Source organism: Ailuropoda melanoleuca, chromosome 8, assembly GCF_002007445.2.
Source record: "Ailuropoda melanoleuca isolate Jingjing chromosome 8, ASM200744v2, whole genome shotgun sequence".
Lineage (NCBI taxonomy): Eukaryota > Metazoa > Chordata > Mammalia > Carnivora > Ursidae > Ailuropoda > Ailuropoda melanoleuca.
The window spans coordinates 16901088-16925738 of NC_048225.1; the positions used below are offsets into that span (position 1 = coordinate 16901088).

The following is a 24651-nucleotide window of genomic DNA, read 5'->3' on the forward strand; positions in this document are numbered from 1 at the left end:
ACGTCCCTGCCTTGGAGGATGGTGACGAAGATGGAGTGAGTTCGCATGTCTAAGTGCTAATTAAACGTCCACTCATTATGGCGGGGGCAGTAATGGCAGCCCTAGCGGGCTGGGTTTCCTTGGTGTGTGTCCATCAGGAGGTTGGGAAGGGTAGACGGCGTCTAGGAGGGCTGTGATTCTGTCGGTGAGTGTGTGAAATAGCTAAGTCATTTATGTGACTGAAGTACGGGACTCTTGAAGGGAAAACTACTAAGAGTAAGGATGGACCAGGACTGTCTCCCCTGAGGGGCGGGGGGGGGTGCAGAATGATTTGCTGAGCGTGTCCATTGGTGACTAAAGCCAGAGACTGTCCAAACATAAGGGGATCCCCCAACACGGGGAGGGCAGGAAAACTTAAGAAGCAAAAGCTGACATGGACCGTTACTTCCAAAGTAGCAGGGGCAGTGAGATGCTCTGAACACAGCTTTGCTCCAGATTTCCTCAGACCCACTGAAAGCCAAGGAGAACCTTACACAAAAACAGATTTTTAGAAGCTAGTTATTAAGCATGTGGGTTTTCCTTAATAGCTTCATAAACATGACTTGTCTTTCAATTTTTGGTTTGTTTTTTTTTTTTTTTAGGAGAGAACAATTACAAAATGAATTGCCTTTAGATCCTGTGGGACACAGTACCTAAAAAAACAATGACCTACAGAGTTTTTTTCTGGCAAGTAAGGAAAGAGAGCAGGTTTCGATGTCAACACACCCTCACCTTGTCCTCAGAGTTTTGCCCAGATAAACTTTGTAGCTACCAAAATCCGAATGACTGGTGTATCGAGATACTGTGAGGTACTTACGAGTATTGCTGCCTTGTTCTTACCTAGAGGAGTACTGCCATAACTCAAGCAAGTTCGGGACACAAGCTGGGAACCAGAGTGCTGGGGAAGGGAAAGGCACCAGACAAGGCCAAGGCTGGGGCCCTGGCTCCAGAGGGCTGGTACAGCATTTATTGAGCACTTACTATGTGCTGTGTCCTGGGCTGGCCCCTGAGAATGTAAAGACAGGGACTTCACTGAACTCGTAGGCTGGTGGGGAGAGAGAGGCAGCCAGATACTCATGACAAAATGTGACACACGCATTAAAAAATATAGTAACACGTTGGGGCGCCTGGGTGGCTCAGTCGGTTAAACATCTGACTCTTAATTTTGGCTCAGGTCATGATCTCAGGGTCATGAGATCGAGCCCTGCTTTGGGCTCCATGCTGGGTATGGGGCCTGCTTGAGACTCTCTCTCTCCCTCTCCCAGGTTCTTCAGTGCCTCCCCACCCCCAAATTTTACTTCCAGTCATCATGCTTTCTCTTCTCTGGGCCTGCAATCCTCTTCTCCCCATCTCTGTCTGGCTAACTCATCCCAGCTTAAATGCACTCCCGCAGAGACTTCCCCTTCTCCGTGAGTCTAGGTACCCCTGCCATCTTCTGTGGGAGCTGATACAGTTGACCTTTGCACAACACGGGTTTGAACTGCGTGGGTCCACTTCTATGCAGATTTTTTGGCCCAATAAATACAGTGCAATACTTCAAGTGTCTCTTCCCTTCCTTGTGATTTTCTTAATAGCATTTTTCCCCCTCTAGCTGACATTATTGTAAGAATACAGTATAGAATATAAAACGTACAAAATATAAGTTAATCTCCTACTCATATTATCGGTAAGGCTTCTGGTCAACAGTAGACTGCTAGTAGTTATGTTCTTGGGGGGCCAAAAGTTACACGCAGATTTTCAGAGCACCTGAGTGGCTCGGTCAGTGAAGCATCTGACTCCTGATTTCAGCTTGGGTCATAGTCTCAGAGTCGTGGGATTGAGCCCTGTGTGGGGCTCTGCGCTCAGCACGGAGTCTGCTAGAGATTCTCTCTCCCCTCTCCGTTTGCCCCTCCCCCCTGCTCTTATGCTCTCTCTCTCTCCAATAAATAAATAAACATTTAAAAATTTAAAAAGTTATATGCAGATTTTCTACTGCATGGGAGTCGGTGTCCCTAACCCCCATATTGTTTAAGGGTCAACTGTATGTACTCTAAGTTTCATGGACATGGGACTGTTTCATTTACCATTTTATTCCCAAATCCTAGCCAGCTGCTGGTTCAGCACCTTTGGCATAGAAAGAGCTCAGTGACAATGTATGAGTGAATGAATGAATGAATGAATGAACGAACGAACTGAATGGAGGATTGTTTCCCAAGAGTCTACAGCCTTGTCTATGGTATTTAGAGAAGCTTGGCAACCCTGGGTGATAAAATCCAGTGGACAGAGGACAGCAGCATAAAGTTCCGGGACACACAGATTTAAAGCTAAAAGAGCAGTGACACTCCGTCTACAAGTGATTATCCTATCGGAGCAGCAGTGGCGCAGGGGACAGAACCCAACATACAGGGAAGAGGGCTGATGGGGACGAGGTATGATGACATCCAGGCCCCAGCGGGGTCTGTGAAGGCTCAAGACAGTGAGTAAATATCACAGGCAACTAGTCCAGTAACGCAGACCAGGCTGGGTTAGTCAATAGATTTCCCACTGGTGACAACGGCACGCCATTGCTAGAAGCAGAGGACAATATTTGGGTAGCTCCTTGCTCTAAAATATCCCTAGACACAGTGCTTAGCATGCGGTAGGCGCTCACTGGGGTTAGCTGCCTCCTTCCATCCTCAGGAATGAGCTGGGCTGAAACTGTCCACAGAGGGACAGGTTTAGGAAAACAAAGGACCAAAGACAACAGGAGTCCTTGTCACCAGCTAGAGCTTTTCTGTAAAGATGCTCCTTCCTGCCCCTCCTGCCCAACCTCGCCCTACCTTAAGGCTGTAAAGCCTGCACCCACCCACCTCATTGGACAAGGTAACTGAATTTCAACTTTTGCACTTGCCAGACGGGACTAGCAGTGCCTTTGTTGTAGGACTGCTGTGGAAAATCAAGTAGGTGTTAAAATATTTGGCACAATGCTTGTCAACCAGCAGGTGCCCTGTCGAAGGCAGTTTCCAGGTTGTTATTTAGCTGGTTAAGGAAGCAGGCCTGTCTTTGGGATCCTCACTCCCTTCATCCTGCGCCCTCCCTCCACCTCCTGGCGTACGTACTCCCTTTGCCTCCCACATGGCCTCTTTTTTTATGTTGCCCAAAGCCCCCTTCTTGTCCCCACATCACCCCTGTCCCTAAATCACCTCTTGCCTCTCTCCCTCTTAAGAATTCTGTACACCTGTTGAATCTGATCTTAAGCGCTAGGACTCTGATCTCACATCAAGGCCCGAGTGCTCTTTAAAAGAAGACACTTGATCGCACAGCTGTCTGTTTCATGGGGCTCCTGAGCTGCTGATCTCCGGCTGCGAAACACAGACTGAGCCAGCGGGCTCAGCCAGAGGCGCTTTCATGAACCCTTCTAATTGGACTGGGAAGATTGCACTAACGTTCTCGAATCTGTCTGTGCAGTGAAATCACCGGGAGAACTCTTAAGAAAATACAGATTCCTTGGCTCCACTCCAAATTTTCTTACTCAGAATCTCCAGGAATGACAAGGACAAAGACCAGATGATGACTTGACTTGCTCTTCAAGTAGGGCTGATGCGGGGTTTCCCTGGGTAGGGGTGCCCTCCTTCCCCACCAGGTATGGGAGCTGTAAAGGCTCAGTGTGCCCCATGACTTGGAGCAGCGGCTGTCAGCACCAGCCTGGGGTCCTGGCTGATGACTTTCCCTCCTGCCTGCTCGTCGGCCCTCTATGCCACTGCTCTGCTATCGAGAAACCCCCCTTTCTCCACTAGCACCCCAGCCTCCACTGCAACGCCCACTCCCACACAAGAAGCTGAGGCAGCTTGAATTGAAGGCAATACCAAGGATTACACTGATCATTTCCCTGAATCATCACAACCACGTGAGATAGTTACTATTATTATCTTCACTTTACAGATAAGGAAACCAAAACTGAAATTAAGTAAAATGCCTATGGGCACGAAATTAGTCCGCGGGAGAAAGTGAACTGAGGGCGGTCCAAATGCAGAACTGTGATTCCTAACCCTTGCACTCGGTTGCCTTTCTATTCCCGGTTACCACGCTTCTCTCCCCAATGGGTCTGCTTTGCACTGCAGACACCCATTTCCCTATTTTTGGGAAATTGGACACACTCTGCCCTGTGATAGCTGGAGATGGGTCCGCGGCTTGTAATCAGCAGTGTGGAGACCCCAACGCTAAGCAACAGAATCACAGCCTCCCTATCTCTGGAGGGAGCCTTGAAGACACTGAGTCACAGGTGCTGTCCTCCTGGGTTCTCGAAACCAGTCTATTGAAGCGGCTTCCCTTCAGGTTATCAGCCAGCCAGCGGGCCTCCTGCTTCCCAGGATCATGCCTGGGGCACTAATCCTGCAGCACAGTAGTCAAACGGTGGGAAACCGCACCAATGTGTTCACGTAGACATTCTGTACTTCCCTGATCCGGCCAACCCATGTCGGAACCACTAGAAAGACCTTAAAGAGGGGCTTACATGCCAATTCTACTTCTCACGGGGCCCTTCTCGACCCGGGATGCACTTTCCCGTCGTCTAGAAAGCTATTTAAAAATCTCAATGCCTGTGCCCTACCACCCAAACTGTCTGACTAATCGGACCGGGATGGCACGCAGAGGCCGCAGAGATTCTCACGGGCAAGCGGGTTTGGGAAGCCCAGCTAGAGGATGTGGCCACTTCTCTGGCGGAAAGAATGTCTTCTGAACTTTGGGAGGTGGCTTTCTGCCCCCCAACCTTGAGAAACCGAAGTAGCTCTTCCCCAATGAGGGGGAGGCCACGGCTCATTTCCAGCGGAGCTTGCTTCTCTTTCCCTTCTCCATGTAATGGGTCCTCCTGGAAGAACCGTCTTCAATCACCCCAAGAAGACAACTGTCTATAAAACCTTTAGCAGGACCCCCCCCCACCCCGTAACTCATCCCTCTGCCTCACAATACTTGGAGTCTAACAATCCTTCCTCACATCTAATCCAAATCCAAATCCCCGCCTACTGCAACCACACTACCGTTTTCTTGTTTGTCCTTGTGGGAAACAAAGGACAGCTGTTCTCACTTGCACAAAGCTCTGAGGACGGATTGGTGAGGAGGCTGGCAGTAGAGGGGAAATCCAGAATTATCTGACCTTGGTTTTACTTCAACCCTCAGGTACAAGTCTTCTCTTCCTCCAGGACCCGGATGTGCTAACCAGAAGGGCATTCCAGTTGAGGGTCCTAGACTTAATTCCTGGAATGAATAATGATGACTTGGGGTTCTTCGTTCTTGTTCTTTTTCCACATTTCTTCACTTGTAAAGCAGATAAAATCGAGTTGAGGAAAGGCTGTTTTTGTTCATCTAATGAACAAAATCAACCTCATTTGCACTCATTTCTACGTCCCCACCCCCCAAGCTGAGCCCCCTAGAACCAATAGCTTCACCTGAATTTTGTGAAGCAAAAGGAAGGAGAGAGAGTGCCAGTGTACGAACTGGCTCTTTTCTGGAACCTACAGAAACTAGGACGAGAGCAGCACAAGTCTGTTGCATTTAATGTCTGTGGATTTGTTCCAAGGGACAAGTTTATGGGGTTGATAAACTGAACAGAGGTCGTCATCTGAGAATCTTAGGGGACGTACCTTGAGTGTCATGTTCCTGTTTGTTTGTTACTGCCTAGTCTGTGGTCCCTGCTTTATAGTCACCCCAGTACTTGGAAGAAAAAGAATATCCTACCTGCTCGGTGACTAATTGGTTGAAAACAAGTCTGCAATTTGTTGAGCAGAACGTCTCCCTTCTTCCCCCAGCCTCTCTTCCCTGCCCTGCTGCCATGCTGTTAAAGTTATGAATGTCTCTTTCCAGTTTTCCCCACTGGGATAGCTATGTTCTCAATGTTGTCTTCGGCAAATTACCAAAATAGAATTTATGATTCATTGACCCAAATTATATTCCCACTGACAATATCTCCAGAAATCCCGTTCAACAATGGCTTGCTGAGTTTACAGAAAACATCCATCACTCCCTGGAATTCACCCGCCCCGACAAGGCCCACAGAAGTGCAAATTAAATCTTATCTCCTCGGAAGTCCTTGATGAAGAACATCCTGGTCTTGGCAACTCGTTGAATATTTGCAAAAAGCTTTGAGAGAGCAAGATTGTCAGGGTTTTTCTCGAGTTGGAGTTAAATCCTGAGGCATGTATAAAGGACCTCTCTGAATGACCATAGCATATTTTCTTAAACTACAACTCTGACCTTAAGGTCATCACACTTACTTAGTGGTCTGAGCACCTTAGGGCATCACAGACATTTTTCTCAGCAGGTGCACATTACATGGGAATCAGACTGTCGCTTTGATTTTTCTTGCCCATGATCTTAAAGGGGAAGCAAAGAAATCTAAAGTTAAGAAACCAAACTTACATTACCTTCCTTAATAGATAAACTCCTCCTTTAGTGATTTTTGCTTTTGTGGACTCATCTCAGAATGAAATAAAGTGATAATTTAAACCATAGTTTATCAGTTTACAGCCTGAGAAGCAGAGCTATGTGGAATCCTTGCAAAGCAAAATAGAAGGATCAAAGGTGGAACAGACACCCCCTACCTGTCTCTCCTGGTGAATGCAGCTCTAAAAACTGGAAAGAATGCACCACGCAGCTATTTGAGGACTCCGAAAAATGAGTGATAGCAGGTGGATGGGGAAAGACCAGAATCTGAAGCACACAGAACCAGCCCTGAATGCCCTATCCCTACTTCTTTCTCTTGACGTTTCCTGGCTTGGACTCAAGGCAGCCCAAAAACTGCAAGAGAGAGTTCTAGAAGCCCTCTAATTCTGGCTCTACAAGCAGGAAGGAGACTCCGAATGCTTGGGGGGTGGGGGGTGGGGGGTGGAGAAAATGGTCCGTTCTGTTGTGACCCAGTCCCAGACAGCCCTGAGATGCCTGCTGGTGGCAATGGCAGCCGTGGGAACCATGGGCACCGCAAACGCTCTTCCCTTTGGGTTCCTTTGTCTTTTCTCTCCTTTCCCCATCTTCCTCATCTCCCCAAAGCCCTTTCCTATCCACCTCAGGAAGACCAAAGCTTGCCAGTAATCAAAATCTTTACACCAGGTACCGCTCAGGCCTGGGCTCAGGAGCCCCAGTTCAGGAAGCTCTGCGTCAGCTATAAGGGGCTACAGAGTAAAGGTGCTTCCGGTTGCCTTGGGTTGAAGCGTGGGTTGAGACTTAGAGAAAGGGGGTTGTGTTCTCTCTGAAGTATTTACCCAAATTTCCTTAATCCATGAAGGCATTCTCATGTGAATCCTTTATCCATTTTCTCCCTCAAGGAAGTGGCATACTTTCAAAGCATAAGGATGATTGCAAATCATTGTGGGCGAATAGTCTAGGGTGGATTCAGGGCATTGGCAAGTATAACATTCCCCTGTCCTTCCATCGTAGAAGAGGCTATCTTTTTAAAATGTAGACATCACTGAATTTCAGGATGATAATTGGTCTATACCCTTACTGAGAACCAACTACGTACAAAGCACGGTTACGATTTTGAGGGACAGAATTTGCCTTTTTTTTTTTTTTAAGATTTTATTAGTTTATTTGACAGAGAGAGAGACAGCCAGCGAGAAAGGGCACAGGCAGGGGGAGTGGGAGAGGAAGAAGCAGGTTCCCAGCAGAGCAGGGAGCCCGATGCAGGGCTCGATCCCAGGACCCTGGAATCACGTCCTGAGCCGAAGGCAGACGCTTAATGACCGAGCCACCCAGGTGCCCCAGATTTTGCCTTTTAAAAGAGGATGTATTTGCACAGCTACATCCTGAAATAGCAGCGTGTTATTGCCTGCTTCTCTAGAATCTGGGTTGGAGCTTGGAAAATTTAACACTTAATGCATTTACGTAAAAGTAGTGAAATCTGTCTCCCCTCCGTAAAGGGGCAAGTTAGGTCTAGCAGAGAGTAGCCAGCCCTGACGATCCAGCCCCAGAAGCAACAGCTCTCTTTGCAGTCGCAGGCCCCGCCTGAGACCCGTTGCACGGCCACATTATGTGAGTACAACCACAGCCACCAACACACAGGACCTTGAGTGGGTGAGGAGGCCTAGTCTTCTCCAGGGAAAGCAGAGCATCGCAGATTGATTCCGAGCTTTAAGACCAGACAGTTCTCCCTAGAGTGCAGGGCCACCTGAATCTACCTCCTCCCCTCCCACCAACACAACCCGATGGCCTAAGTGTGTACAACTTTCTTGAAAAAGCGGCTGCTCTTCTTTGGGCAAAGCCACCTCATGGCAACAATTCCCACCTGCCTGGAACTGTGGCCCAGCCTTATATCTAGAATCCCTCTTTAGACTAGCTTCCTTGGCAGCCTGACGGATCCTGGGGCCTAATCTAACCTCCCACCCAGGGCGCCATTACTCACCCTGATGGCTCGTGTCCATCAACATCAAACAGAATGGGAGAGGGGTGCCTGGGTGGCTGGTTGGCTCAGTTGGTTAAGCATCCAACTTTTGGTTTCGGCTCAGGTCCCGATCTCAGGGTCTTGGGATGGATCCCCACGTTGGGCGCCATGCTCAGCGGGGTGTCTCTCTTTCCCTCTCCCTCTGCCCCTTTCGCTGCTCACATGCTCCCTCTCTCTCAAATAAATAAATCAATCTTAAAAAAAAAAGGGGGGGAGAGAACTGGCCTTGTGCTCTAGGCAGCATTGCCCCTACCACATGTTTCTCTGTAGATTGCCTGTGCAGAGTCACGTTCAGGATCCCTGGCAGAAACCTGATTGACCGAGAGCCGGGAGGAGAAGGAGCTTCACCTTTGAAGCCTTTGAAGCCAGAGAGAATGTTCAGTCTTTTCCACGCCTGAGCATCAGGCTGATTGAGTGCAGAACATTTGGTGTGTCCCACACACCGAGCCTGTAAGGCCTGAGCTTCCTGGTTTCTAAATGCAGTCGTGTTTATCTGCGCTGTTGCCTTGGTAGAGTTCCCAGTCCTGACGATGCTTCCGAGTTACCCAGGGAGCTCGTTATAGATTCCAGACAGCCTGGTTCCTTGGGTCCACGAGGTGGGGCCCAGCACTGTGCTCTTTAACAGCACGCGGGGGTGAGTCTGAGGCAGCAGGAGGTGGCATTTGGAAACAATGGACATACACCACAGCTCTGGACAAATCAAGATACAAACTACTTTGGCCTCCCTGAATCCTAGAGTGTAGCATTTAGGGGACTCTGAGGTGTTCTGGGATCCCTAAGTGTCCAGTTACCATGGCCTTATAGTTTCTTCAGGACACCGGTCCTACACACCTGCCTCTTGCCCTCCGGCTCAGAAAGTGCTGATGGGAGCAAAGCAGAGCTCGCTAATGTGGAAAAGCTCTTAAGCACGGAGAGATGCTTGAACAAACTGGCATTCCCCTTCCACAGTTCTCAACAGCCCTTTAAAAATGCAACAGAGCCGATTGTATTTTTAATCATATTCTGCTCACTCCCTGGCTCCCCACTATCCCATATGGCTTCCTCTGGAGGTCACTAAGAACATAAAGTTCCCCAAATGGCTGGGCACAGGCCAAGTGGAATGTCTTCATGGAATTTTCTGTTTGTTTTTAATGTGGCAAGGTTACAAACTAAGACAAAGACTCCAATCAGAAGATAATAGAGCCGCCATTGTCACCCATCCGTTCACAGGGCCAAATTCTGGAATCCATCACTGTGCTCGCTCAAGTCCTCTCGAGCTGAGATCACACGATAGCCACAGAATGGAAACAGATGAGGGGCCTGTCAGTGGGGGACTGAGTCCATGACCTCAGATGCAGCCGCACAATGGAAAATTATGCAGTCCTAACAAAGAGAGAGAAAGGGTTTATGCCCTGTTTTGGAGAACTCTTTGTAGACATAATGTTAATTGAAAAAAATGATAAAAGCAAAATGCAGAATCAAGGAGATGACATATATATGTATTTTGTATATCTGATTATACGTGCATTTCCGGAAGGACATATTTGAAAAATAACATTGTTTGTTTTGGGGAGAAGGAAGTGTGGTGGGCCGGGAGGGGAATGTGTGAGGGAGGATTTACATATACTATTTTTAAGACAAAGTCAAACATAATTAACATAGAGTGTTACGTTAGTTTCAGGTGTACAATACAGTGATTCAACAATTGTCTGCATTTCATGGTGCCTTTTCACAATCAGCGTGCTCTTAAACCCCTTTCCCCATTCCCTCCATCCTCCTGCCCACCTCCCCTCTGGCAGCCACCAGTTTGTTCTCTGTATGAAAGAGTCTGTTTTTAGGAGGCACCTGGGAGGCTCAGTCGGGAGCATCCGACTCTTGATTTCGGCTCAGGTCATGATCTCGGGGTCGTGGGATGGAGCCCCACTCCGGGCTCCACACTCAATGAGGAGCCTGCTTGAGATTCTCCCTCTCCCTCTGCCCCTCCCCCGACTTATCCCCCCAATAAATAAATAAATAAATAAATAAATTCTTAAAGAATCTGGTTTTTTGAAGTTTCCCCCCCCCCCGTTTATTTGTTTTGTTTCTTCTACATACGAGTGAAGACAACTCTTACGGATTTATGTAGATTGCGGGAACAGGTACTCTGAATGAAGCTAACTGTAAAGGTATTTATATTTAGTTTTGGTTCAATTTTCCCTTTTTTTTTCTTACCACATTTTCGCCTCTCTAATCATGTTTTGCTCACCCTAATTTTAGACGAAGTCTCAGTTATATGAACACACACCAGCTGGACAGTGGGAGGAACTAGCTAAGAAGCCAGTCTGGGAAAGAACATTTGCCTTGGGTGACTGATGTGCAAATAATGAAGAGTGGCTAAGGTTTGCGACCCAGTTGTCTTCTGACAGCATTAAGGTCATGACACACTACTAGTTTGCCCTGGAATTTGCATGCTCTTACTAAGGGTCAAGGAGTCTGAGTAGACCTAAAATTAAGGCAGTTGACTGCAAAAATGGCCTCACTTACTCTGCCCTGCATAGCTATGTGCTTCCTCTTCGACTTGTAGCTCTTCCTATCAAGTAGAGAGTCTATGTCCCCACTTCTTGACTTTGGACTGGACTTGTGACTTGTTTGGATCGATAAAATGAAGCAAAAGCAGTATCGTGCCAGAGCGCCTGGGTGGCTCGGTCAGTTAAGCGTCTGCCCATGGTTCAGGTCATTATCTTGGGCTTCTCGCTCAGCAGGGAGTCTGCTTCTCCTTCTCTCTCTCCTCCTGCCCCTCCCCTCCACTCATTCTCTCTCTCTCTCTCCCCCCCTCACTCGAATAAATAAATAACATCTTTTTTTAAGGAAAGTAGTATTATGCCATAGCCAAGCCAAGGCATCAGGAGACCTTGCATACTTCACTCCATCTCTTGGAGCACTGCCTTGGACGTGAGCCCAAACCTGGGCTAGCTGCTAGGGTAATGGCCCTGACCCAAGGTCCCAGATATGCAAGAAGGCCAAGCCAAGACCAGCAAAACCAATCCACCAACTGAGGGTAGATGCATGAGAATCTATCTAGGAGCAAAACTGTCCAGCTGACCCATACACTCATGACTTCAATACAAGCTTATTGCTTTAAAACACTGGGTTTTCTGGTTGTTTCTTCCATAGCTTTATTGTAGCAACAGATGACTGGCACAGAACTCCTTTACCGTCCTGACTTTGTTTCCTTTCCATCGCTAGTACTCTACCCTTGCCTTCTCATTACCAGCCCTTCAGTCTCAATGTAGTAAGCTCATCTCATTAAAGAGCATCTTTCAGGGAGCCCGGGTGGCTCAGTCGGTTAAGCACCCAACTCTTAATTTTGGCTCAGGTCATGATCTCAGGGGTGTCAGATTGAGCCCTGTGTTAGGCTCCAGACTCAATGTGGAGTCTGCTTGAGATTGTCTCTCTCCCTCTGCCTCTGCCCCTTCTCCTGCTCTCTCTGTCTCTCAAAATAAAAAAAATAATAAAATCTTTTAAAAAAGAGCATCTATCATGTGTCAGATCTTTAAAGCACAGTGGCTGAACTCAAGGCATGGACAGTCACGTGGGGAAGCAGATAGACAGGACTAAAGAGCGTATTGCTTATCATGAACGTATAGGAGAAGAGCACTAGCCCAGACTGGAGATTCAGCAAAGTTTCCTGGCAATGACCTCTGGGCTGTCTTAAAGGATAAATAAAAGTTTGTCAGTGGCAGAATGTACAAGGGATTTCCAGGCAAAGTTTACAACACAGGGAAAGGTGTGAGGCATGTACTTCTCACCCATTTCTAATCCTTGACTTCTAACCTCCACATGTCCCCTCACTCCTGCTTCTTTTCCTTCCAGTTTCCCCCAATTATAGTTTATGGTTCAGTCTCTTAGAGCCTTGGTACTCAAAGTGAGGCCAGCAAGACCGGCACCTGTGACATCACCTGGGAGCCTTTTAGAAATGCAGAATCTTGAGTCCCCCACCCCTCCAAAAAAACATGGATCAGAATCTTTATTTTAACAAGATCCCTAAGTAGTTCATCTGCACCTTGAGCTTGGAGAAGTGCTCCACTCTAACACTAGCATTAGGGGAGGGCTCACAATTTGCCCTATAATTTCATCAGCCATAGGAACCTTTTAAGGATAAGTTTTGCAGAAGTTAAGTTCACCAGCAGAAGGCATATTGCTTGTACCAACTACACATTTAGTGAGGGAGCAGAAGGCTAGCTGAAGACAAAGCATAAGCCTACCCCCTGCAACCTCCCCTACCCCCGCCCCCCCCTCCTGGGTGGGATATGTGAAGTTCCTCCAGGAAGCCCCCAACCATCTTCATGTTAATGCCTTGCTAGAGGGAAACACAACCTTAACTTGACAATGGCCAGGACTCTGATATCCTGTGAGTCTTCGTTAACATATGAAAGTACTTTCTCAACCTCCCTTTTTCCTTACCTCCCCCAACCCCATGGTGTATAGTCAGCCACCTGCTCACAACCTGGGGCAGCAGCTCTTTCTGCCCAGGGGTCCTGTCCCTGAGCTTTAATAAACCACCATTTTGTACCAAAGACGTCTCAAGAATTCTTTCTGGTTGTTGGCTCTGGACTCCACCCCGCTGAACCTCGCTGATATTCCAAAACCCCATCTCATTTTAAAGTAATCTCTACACCCAACGCAGGGCTTGAACTCACAACCCTGAGATCAAGAGTCTCGCACTCCACCCACTAAGCCATCCAGGCGCCCCCCAACTACACTTTAGACTGCCTTCCATTTTTCTTGAAGACATGTTTTATCTCCCTAATTAAATTGTAATCAAGAGCTGCATTTCCTTGATTCATCACTCTTGAGTGCCTCAGTCAGGAAGGAAATGCCAAGAAGACAGACAGACAGGATTCTCCCTGTAGGAGTCCGCAATTTAGTAAGAGAAGTTCACTATGAACTACAACTCAGATCCTCGAGCCTCCCTAGGCCCCTTGCTGAAGGAGAGCCCTGGACACATCTCTTGATGTCATTGAGCCTCAGTGTCCTCATCTTCAAAATGGGGATAACATGTAAGTTGCAAGTTTATCGTTGAGGATTAGAGATCATGCGTGTTCGGCACAGCCCTGCCACACAGTTGGCATTCCACAAATAGATGGCATAAAAGAGATAAAGAAAGACACTGACAGTACAGACAAGGCAGAGGTTACATTTGATGGAGGGACTCAGAAGAAGCCTTGCAAGAGAACGAGTACTAGAAATGGCAGGTAAGCAGCAGACAGGCAGAAATCGTAGAGAGGTTTTTGTAGGTAAAAGAAATGAAATAAGTAACACCTTCTCATCGAGATTACAGTAGGCATATTTAGGAGACCAAGAACTCATCTGATGTTTTCCCCCTGATTTGTGAATGTATTATTGATAGGAACAGTCTCTTAAAAGGTAAAACAATTAAAGTACTTTAAAAAAAATATTTATGCATTTTATGCAGTAACCAGTTGCCTTTACTGTAAAGATTAAAATGATGGGAAATAAGAGCTCCCAGAAAATCCAGGCCATATGGTTACTTCACATTGTGGTTGTGCACTCAGATTCAGCCGTTGTGTTGGCTGCCTGCTGCCCAGACGGAGCGGGGTGAAGTCAGGACAGAGCCCCTGCATCAGCATGAATGCCTCTGCCTTCTCCTGCTAACACATTCCCTCCGCCACTTAAGAATGCGCAGAGCATTTGCCAGGTCAGGAATGCCTGGCTATGACAGCACCATTTGCAAAGTAAAGAGTCTATTTATGAAGATAATGGCAATACCCAGGCCAAGCCCACCGTGGGAGAACCTTGGCTCCTAATTAGCAAGAGCGGTGCATTTTAATGAGGACGCCTCAGTAGGCAGTTGGCTCCTGCCTTGACTGCCAATGAATCTGGGGCAGAGGGAGTGTTGGCAGAGAGAACACAGAGCAGGTGAGGAGAACAAAACAGAAATGCGCTCATCTCTTGGAAACTTTAAGCCTTAGAATGATTTGATTTCCCCATTATCCTGGCTGTCATCCCCTAGGCCGCTTCTCTAAGAGCAAATGGCTTTTAGAAGAAGCTGTGGCTCTTGGGTGAACTAAGGTAAGCAGATGCATCCATCTGAGAACCTGGAAATATTGAGGGGAGCATGGAGGCCCAGAAATGTGGGCAGTTGATCTGCTCTATAAGGCAATGAATCTAAGCCAAGAGGCCCATGGAAAAACCCAAATCCTTTGCATTCTTCTGATTGGGCAAGACAGCAGCAATGGCATTGGCCTCTAGACTTGCCATGGAGGTGACCTAATACCATCAAAGGTCATGTAAGCCAGAACCTCAGAGTCGGCTGTCAAATGCTGACGGCATGTGGCTGGTGGGTGCCATTAAGAAAGCAGAATTCCTCAGCATCTGAGTTGTTCCTGAATTCCATCTCAAGGACAGTGATCTCCCCACTGAAAGGGCAAATGACCATTCATAGGAGGGGACAGGGGCTCCAAGACGCATGAAGGTACTGGAGAACACCCCGATGCTTCAAACAAGGCCAGAAGTTGAGCCCCTACAACTTGTACCAGGAGGGTGAGTAACATGGCTGGACCCTTAGCGGTTATCTCCGGGGCATCGGGGACAATGAGAGATGCACTGGAGACTGAATTGTCGTCAGAAAAAGACTCCTAGAACTACAGGCCTGTGAGTTTGATAATGAGCCCTAGGAAGAGAAACGATGGGATTTTCAAAAGAACGTGGGCAACATGAGGAGAAAGAGGTGATCTTTGGGAACAGGTGTAAGACCATTATAAAAAAAATCATGGTAGAGACTACTACCTATCTCCCAATATCTTTCCTTTCCTTTTCCCATAGGAACGGATATCTTAGCAGAGCAAATGGATACTGTATTAGTTTCCAATTGCTGCCATAACAAATTAGCATGAATTCAGTGGCCTAAATCAACACAAATTTACTATTTTATAGTTCTGAGGCCAGAGGTCTAAAATGGAAGAGCAGGGTTGCATTTTCTGTGGGGGTTTCCAAGTCTCCTCTAGCTTCCAGAGGCTGCCTGCATTCTGGGGCTTGTGGCCTCTTCCTGCATCTTCAAAGCCAGCAGCACATCTTCAATTTCTCTCTCTTTCTCTGACATCTGCTTTCTTCCTCTGCCTTCTGACTCCCCTGTTTCCCATTTATGAGGACCCTTGCTATTCCACTGGACTCACGTAGATAATCAAGAATGACGTCACATCTCGAGAGTCTTTGCTTAGTCACATCTGCAGAGTCCCTTTGCGACAGAAGGTAACATAGAGGTTCTAGAGATTAGAACTGAGTATCTTGGTTGGTGAGGGGGGCGCGGATAATTCAGCCTACCTAAGCTACTTAAAATAAAAGCGATATTTCCCAGCCATGTGACCAAGTTCTGACAATGCATTTGAGCAAAAGTGAGGGACGTCCTTTTTGAGTCTTGCCCTAAAACAAAGATACACATTCTTTACTAAAATGTAGATGAAGGGGGCACCTGGGTGGCTCAGTAGGTTAGGCATCTGCCTTTGGCTCAGGTCATGATCCCAGGGTCCTGAGATCAAGCTCCGCATTGGGCTCCCTGCTCAGGGCAGAATCCGCTTCTCCCTCTCCCTGCCGCTCCCCCTACTTGTGCTCTCTTCTTGTCAAATAATCAAAATCTTTAAAAATAAATAAATAGAATGTACATGAGGAAGTCCTTTTAAACCACACAGATGAAGGCGGTACCTGGGAGTGGTTCAGAAACAAGAGCTTACGTCCCTGATAATTTCTTGGAGCAAAGCCAGCATCCCAGCTTGGACTTTTACATGAGAGAAAAATCATCTGCTATCTTGTTACACCTATGCAGACAGAATTATATGCTACTTAATAGACTATCCTAGTAGACCTTGGAATTGTAATAGACAAAAGGTTTGGGGATTGAGCAGCATTTCACAAGGTCTCCTATGACAGCCATGTGCTCCAGATGGAGAAATATGGGTTCAACCCAACAATTAGGTGGGTTTATAACTGCTTGAGCACCCTTGAGCATACAGATTAGTGCCTTGGTATTAATCTCTACAGAGAGGTTTTTTTAATTTTTATTTTATGTTTTTTAAAGATTTATTTATTTATTTATTTGACAGAGATAGACAGCCAGCGAGAGAGGGAACACAAGCAGGGGGACTGGGAGAGGAAGAAGCAGGTCCCCAGCGGAGGAGCCCGATGTGGGACTCGATCCCGGAACGCCAGGACCACGCCCTGAGCCGAAGGCAGATGCCCAACAACTGCGCTACCCAGGCGCCCCTCTACAGAGAGGTTTTAATCCTATGGCCTTGTGACAAAGTCTCTGCTCTGGACAGGTCAGATCACTGCTGAGGTGTTTAATTTTCTTGCAAGGGCCTCTCTTGAAGAGGGCTATAGCGATAGGAGACGATGTCGGGGATCATAACACGATGGCGAGGGACTTGAAACCAGGTATTATAAGGAAGAGTTGAAGAAGCAGCCATAAAGATATGGGGGTGGGGCACCTGGGTGGCTCAGTCCATTGAGCTTCTGACTCTTGATTTCGGCTCAGGTCATGATCTCAGGGTCGTGGGATCAAGCCCCATGTCAGGCTCTGAGCTTCACGGAGAGTCTGCTTGGGATTCTCTCTTTCTCTTCCCTCTACCCCTGCAACCCTCATGCACACGCTCTCTCAAATAAATAAACAAGCAGACAAATAAATACACAAAATCTTAAAAAAAAAAAAAAGATGAGCAGGACGCTTGGATATTTACTGAGCGTTTGTTAGGTATAAGGTACGATGCTCAGTGACAAGGGATAGAAAAGAGGATGAGAAGGACACATTTCTGTGCCCTCTTCTTATAGGGGAGAGGAAGCATTTACAGAAGTGTATACAAGGTAACCCACGAACTTGGGCCCATTAAGAACCTATTGCATGGGGATTCTTTTGACTGTTTCTATTTTGCTTATGTGTTGTCAGCCGTAGCTGAAAGTCTTTTTGCCCATCCCGGGTAGATGATGAGTCATCAGAAAGGGTTGGAAACATTGTTTTACTCTGGCAAAAAATCAACTTGTGTTTCTAGGAACTGAGTCCCCCCCAACCCCATGTGAAGACAAACAAGTTTTGGGGTGTTGCTAAGGTCTGTACAGACTTTCTACTCCATCTACCAACCGTCCAACTCTTTGGGGGGAACCACTGAGCACTTTTATGGTTAAAAAAAAATATAGTGAATGAGAAGAATAAGGGCTTTTGATAGGGAGGCCAAAAAAGGGAATGAGGAGATATGGAAAGTGGCCGAGTCTGGGGTCATCTATTCCTGAGAGCTGGACCTAGTTGGATATGATCCCAAAAGTGCCAGGGGCCAGGGACCCCAAGAAGAAGCGTGGTGAGGGGTAATGCACGAGTGTCCTAAGCGGGTCCAGGACCTCAGCCTGGAAGGCCCTCATCAGGGCTGGATGAGACACAGGCCTGGCCTGTGCTTTAGCCCTTGCCTCCAAATTCCGTGCCCACAGTCCCCCAGGACCGTCATGAACACTGGAGGGCCACCCTAACTGTTCCTTGAGGCTGCCCAAGGGAGTGTTCGCGTACTCCGAGCCGAGGATGCAAGGTGCCAGTATCCTGTTGCACGAGAGAGGAGAGCAGAATAACACGGATTCCCAGAAGCAGGGGCACCCCCTCTGGCTTGGAAAGACCACCACACTAGATAAGCTGAAATGCCCTTCATGTCTTTCTCTTTCCATGTCTGATTCTTAAGGAAGTTCAGAACAGTTTCAACATTATAAGCCAGTTGAACAGCAACTTCCTTTATCCTCTGGCCCGTCCTGCCCTTGAGAACCCCTTGACTCCTTTCTGTCTCTGGCTACTGTTTCTCCAGCCCATGATAAGGGTGAGTTGCAGCCCGTGTGAAAGACAGCTAACTGAACAATGTTGTACACCGATTTGGTTTAGGGTGAATACCAGTTAGAGATCATCAAAAAGTACTTCACAGGCAGAAGGAGTATTGACCTCTCTCTTGCTTCCCAGCTCATGGAGATGTTCACTTGTCTAGTTGAGAGAACTCTGGGGATGGGTGATAAACCAGGGCATGATCTCTTACTGGCAGTGACAACTCAGAGACTCCTGTCATTAACCTGGGCTGAGTCTGCAAGTTGCTTAGGAACAAGAGCTTACCAGCAGAGTTAGGAAAATGATCATTGCTTCAGAAAAAAAAATTTTTTTTCAAGGAATCTTAATGACATCTTCCCAGCCTACAAGTTTTATATTGAATCTTAGTTACACAAACATAACTTTAATATTTCCCATTAATTGGATGTTTGTTGTGTGTCAGAAGCTTTTCATACATGTTAGGTGGACAGTATCTCTTCCTCCTAGAAGGGGAAACTGAAGCTCAGAGCTGGCCCTAAAGTGATCTGTATGGTCTCCGTTGGGCTAAGGTATGAAGCTGGGATTTGAACCCAGGTTTGTCTGGTCCCAAAGCATGGGTTCTTCCCATGATGCTTCCCCAGCATCATGGTAATAACAGCAAAGCGAAAGTGATCTGAACAGGAGTTACTTTATATTTCCACATCATTCAAAGCATCACTGTCCCTATGATCATTTTTACCCACTTCTGCCACTCCGTACAATGACCGAGAGAGGTTTCGCATGCACACAACGAGAGCTACAAAGATCCCAAAGGCATACATTTACTTCTGGTGTCTGGTACTTCTTGTGAAACCCTACCCTTCCCACATTCAAGGCAGCAACCCTGCTTTGAACGAAGTTCAATCTGTGAGGCCATTGTCTATTGTTCTGAGGAATTGCTGTCCTCTTCCCTGGGGGAGGGGGGGCTGGAGGCCTGATACAGATTCCTCTGAACACCTCAACCACCTGAGTACATGGAGTGTTTGTGCACTCTGCAAAGGTCAGCAAAGGAATGCAGAGTCCCAGATCTTACATGTAAATCCCCACGTTCTTTCTCAAAAGAATGAATTAGATTCACTGGTTAATCCACTGTCTTTCACACACTATAGAAGCCAAGTAAATATCTCCTAAATAATAAACACTGATTAGCATATAACATTTGGGGCAAACCACAGACAGGATCCAGGCTCTCGTACAACCTAAGCCAAAATCCAAAGCACCAAAATAGAATAGGTAGCTAGAAAATTGGGTCATTGAAAAAACGGGCTCCTTTTAGCATCTTTACGATACTGATATAATTCTGACTTTTCTCACTGCCTCAGTTTACTTAGGTGACAGATGAAGAGTCTGGATTAGGTGATCACTAGGTTTCCTAGCACTTGGGTTTTATAATGTAAAATATTATTTTTAGGAGAAATAAATGAAAATAAATTTCCTTACCAAGAAAAATTTGGTGTTTTTTTTTTTTTCTCTCCTGAGCTAAAACAATTTAGGGAATTGGATCTGAACTACTGCTCATTCAAATTTCTGATTTTTTTGGGAAGTCAACTGGCAGAAATGATGATTTCAAAAACTAGAACAAAAATTAAGTCATTTCACAAAATTAGAGCCTTATTCTGAGTGACACATTAATAATGGAACAAGAGTACTGAGCAAATTGCGTTAACTTTGTCACTTCATAACAATAGAACACCGAAGGGGTGATTAAATTTATCTCCCTGACACAAGTGATAACTCCATACCAAATGCAGTGTTATATTGTGTAGAAAATGGCATCTTTCCCCTTCCTGTTCCAAAATGCTAGATAATGACACATAAAATGTAATTAATAGACTCCTAGATGAGGGCTTACTGAGCAGTTCAAATTAAACCCTTTCTTTCTTTTTTTTAATCAGTGTTTATTTTTAACAAAGTAATAAATGCACACAGTAAAAAGAAGGAAAAAAAAGAAGCCAAATGGTGCTGAATGGAAAGAAGAAAAGGGTGCTGCCCCCTGCCTGCGTGCCTCCTGTCCACAGCCCCACTCTTCAGATGCTTTTACTTTCAAATTATAAGCTATTTCTTCTGGGATTTATTTCTGTTTACAAATAATTTGCTTATACTATTATATCTTGCTTTACAAATTTAAGTAATATCTATTCTTCTATTTTAGAAGTTGAGGATTTCATGCTCCTATACACCTCTCTTTTCATCTCTTGCATTATTTTTCATATCAACTTGTTAATTCGTGTTCAGTACTTTTATTATAGCAGCATAAATAGCATTCTTTACTCTTCATTATAGTAGTATACTGAGAGTATACTACTAGGAATTAAGTGCAGTGTACCATTATTGTTTCCTTTGTACAACCTTTTGTATTTTCTCTTGAGTTAATTATTGTTTTGGTTTTTTAACTTGTTTAAATTTTTTTAAAAAGATTTTATTTATTTATTTGACAGAGATAGAGACAGCCAGTGAGAGAGGGAACACAAGCAGGGGGAGTGGGAGAGGAAGAAGCAGGCTCATAGCGGAGGAGCCTGATATGGGGCTCGATCCCATAACGCCGGGATCACGCCCTGAGCTGAAGGCAGACGCTTAACCGCTGTGCCACCCAGGCGCCCCTGCTTAAATTTTTTTTAAAAAATCTATCCTGAAAGTTATAAGTAATAATAGATTAGGAGATGAAATCCTATTGACATCATAGAACTTTAGGTTAAAAATAATAATAAATATACCAGTAGTAATTAAAGTTCATAAAATCAATTGCATGACTATAAGATGGGGCCTAACTTGACTTAGATCTGAGATAAAGAGAATTGTGTTCTTTCACTGATCTCAAACTCCACGTCAGTAGAATTAAGTTGTTAAAACACAGTCTAAGGCTATATTAATTGAAATATACTCTCCAGAACAGGAAAGATGGTAGTCCTATTTTATTCATGTTACATAATGAGTTCCATGACAGAGTGTACAGAATACATTGGACAAGGTCATGAGAATTTGAAAAACATGCCATATGAGTAATAAAGAAGGAAATTGAGAATGTTAGGCTAGAAATGTCTTAGGGAGAAATTACAGTTGTCTTCGATATATGTGCAAGGCCGTCATGTAGAAAATGAGATCCATTTATGCTTGACTTCAGAGGCAGATTAGGACCAACGGGTGATGTGAGGAAACCGGGTTCAGTTCAATGATCATAGAACTTTCTAACAACTAGATCCACTAACAGGAGTGTGGACACTGACCTTGTCCCTCCAGAATCCATTCTCCCATGGTTTCTTTGGTAATAGCCATTTAAGGTGGGCCCTTGAGTGTCCAACTGAAGATTACATTTTCTACTCTTCCTTAGTATGCCCTGAAATTAGGTTCAGACCATTGGGATAGAAATAGAAATTCATGCCACATATTTGAATCTTTGTTATACTAGTTGTACCCTATATATTAAATAACTGATATAACTTTTATTATTATTATTTTTTTAAGATTTGTTTATGCGAGGGGCGCCTGGGTGGCACAGCGGTTAAGCGTCTGCCTTCGGCTCAGGGCATGATCCCGGCGTTATGGGATCGAGCCCCATGTCAGGCTCCTCTGCTATGAGCCTGCTTCTTCCTCTCCTTCTCCCCCTGCTTGTGTTCCCTCTCTCGCTGGCTGTCTCTATCTCTGTTGAATAAATAATAAAATCTTAAAAAAAAAAAAAAGATTTGTTTATGCGAAAGGGTGAGAGAAACTTTACCAGACTCTGTACTGAGCTTAGAGACTGACCTGGGGCTCAATCTCACAACCGTGAGATCAAGAACTGAGCTGAGATAAAGAGTCAGAAGCTTCACTGACTGAGCCACACAGGTGCTCCTACCTGTTTAAATTCTAAGAGCATTGTGGGAGAGGGTCCATTCTCCATTTCCTTTCACACTGAACTTGGGTGAGAGTGTGACTTTGGGGAGCTGGGCTATATTTAAAAACAGCCTGACTGGCCCCATGTGCTTCTCACCCAGGGAGGGACTAAGCAAGAGGGTAAGTTGGCTTTGAGACAATGCCAGTGAGATCTGCAGATTTCCTCTTTGGGTAAACACTTTGGAGCTAGCATGGTCCTGCCCTTGTTATGTATCTTGAGAACCCTGTGCTTCTTTTACTGTAATGTTCCACCCAATGGGTAATTCCTTGTTTATCATATGCATTTGCATATGAATTACAGGTTGCGCCTCTCAGTTACTGCAAAGAAGCTAGTTAGAAGTATGATAGGGTTTGTGTTGAATCTGCACAGGTATTTACAGCTATAAATTTTCTTCTAAGCACTGCTTTAACTGCATCCTCTAAGTTTTGGAATATTGTGCTTTTGTTTTCATTCATCCCAAAGCGTTTTCTAATTTCGCTTTTGATCTCTTCTTTGAGCCATTAGTTACTTGGAGTGCATAGTTTGATTTCTACATATTTGTGAGTCTCCCAAATTTCCTTATTATTGATTTCTTTTTTTTTTTTTTTTAAGATTTTATTTATTTATTCGACAGAGATAGAGACAGCCAGCGAGAGAGGGAACACAAGCAGGGGGGAGTGGGAGATGAAGAAGCAGGCTCATAGCGGAGGAGCCTGATGTGGGGCTTGATCCCAGAACGCCGGGACCACGCCCTGAGCCGAAGGCAGACGCTTAACCGCTGTGCCACCCAGGCGCCCCGCTTATTATTGATTTCTAACTCCATTCCATTGTGGTCAGATAATGTACACCATGTGATTATTATTTCAATACTTTTAAATTTATTGAGTCTCATTTTATGGCTTCACATATAGGCTTTTCTGGAGTATGTTTCATGTATTTTGAGAAGAATGTGCCTTCTGCTCTTCTGGGTAGACTGTTTTATGAATGTCTGTTAGGGTCGTTTGGTNAAGGCAGACGCTTAACCACTGTGCCACCCAGGCGCCCCGCTTATTATTGATTTCTAACTCCATTCCATTGTGGTCAGATAATGTATACCATGTGATTATTATTTCAATACTTTTAAATTTATTGAGTCTCATTTTATGGCTTCACATATAGGCTTTTCTGGAGTATGTTTCATGTATTTTGAGAAGAATGTGCCTTCTGCTCTTCTGGGTAGACTGTTTTATGAATGTCTGTTAGGGTCGTTTGGTTGATAGGATTGTTCAAGTCTTCTATTTTCTCATTGACCTTCTGACTAGTTGTTCTATCTGTTACAGAAGTGGGTGGTGAAGTCTCCAACTCTTCTTATTAAATCATTTATTTTTCCTTTTAATTCTTCGGTTTTTGGTTCATGTATTTTGAGGATCTGTTCTCAGGTGCATGTATGATTATAATTATTATATCTTCATGCTTGATGCTTTTACCATTATAAAATATTCCTCTTTATCTCTAGTAACACTTTTTTTCTTTTAATTTTATTCCGCCCAATATTACTATAGCCACTCCAGCTTTTTTATGGTTTCTGTCTGAATGATATGTATTTTTTCATCTTTTACTTTCAACCTATTTGTATCTTTGAATCTCAAGTATCTGTCCTGTAGATGCATCTAGTTGCATATTGTTTTATTAATCCAGTCTGACCATCTCTGCCATTTTATTGGATTTTTAAAATCTATTCATCTTTAGTATTATTATTGACATAGTTGGATTGCATTTGCTATTTTACTTTTTGTCCTCTATATGGCTCATATCTTTTTGTTCCACTGTTCTTTTACTGCATTCAGTAAATATATTCTATTTAACATTTTGGTTTCATTAATTTTTTTATTATATTCCTTTGAGTTATTTTTTTGGTAGTTGCTCCATGGATTACCATAGACATCATAACTTACTGGAACTTACTTTATTAACTTAATTCCAGTGAAAAAACTTATTCCGGTATGACGATTCCTTTGTCCTCCTTTTTGGCTATTATTGTTATAATATTGCATCTATGTTACAAACCCAACAATACATTGTTATAATTATTACTTTATTGTTACTTTATATAATCTTATGTTTATTCAAAAAGCTAGTAAAAGAGATCAATTATATATTCATAGTTTGTTATATTAGCCTTATCTCCTATTTCTGGTCTTCTTGATTTGTTTCTGTGCATCAGGATACCAGTTGGTGTCATTTTATTAGTGTAATACAGCTTTGCTCCCACCCACGTCCTCTGTGCTATTACTGTCATATATATTGTATTTCCATATGCTATAGGCCCAACCATACAATTTTATACATACCAGTTTGTACAATTGCTTTTTAAATCAGTTAAGAGAAGAAAGAACACAGAGGCATTTATATTGTCTTTTAAAATTACATAATTATCTTTACTCATGCTCTTTGTTTTTACTGCATGGATTTGAATTACTGCTTGGGGTCACTTGCTTTCATTCTGAAGAAGTTTCTTTATTATTTCTTGAATCCAGAGGGGAAGGAAACCTGGCAAGAGGTGGTTTCTTTTGC

The 24651-nt window shown here is 44.8% G+C and overlaps 1 long non-coding RNA gene across 12 annotated transcripts in view; it reads right to left on the reverse strand.

The window, feature by feature from the left end:
* The window catches only part of LOC105234483, an 82056-nt gene that overhangs the window by 39748 nt on the left and 17657 nt on the right, over positions 1-24651 (reverse strand). For 8 of the 12 annotated variants that reach the window (XR_002141481.2, XR_002141474.2, XR_004627046.1 and 5 more), the window contains one exon: positions 7655-9769. The exons of 2 other annotated variants lie outside the window; for them this stretch is intronic. This is a non-coding gene — a long non-coding RNA (uncharacterized LOC105234483). Of the gene's footprint in view, positions 1-7652; positions 9770-23145; positions 24645-24651 lie in introns of those variants that run through there. 2 more of the 12 variants (XR_004627044.1, XR_004627048.1) reach the window with 2 other exon arrangements.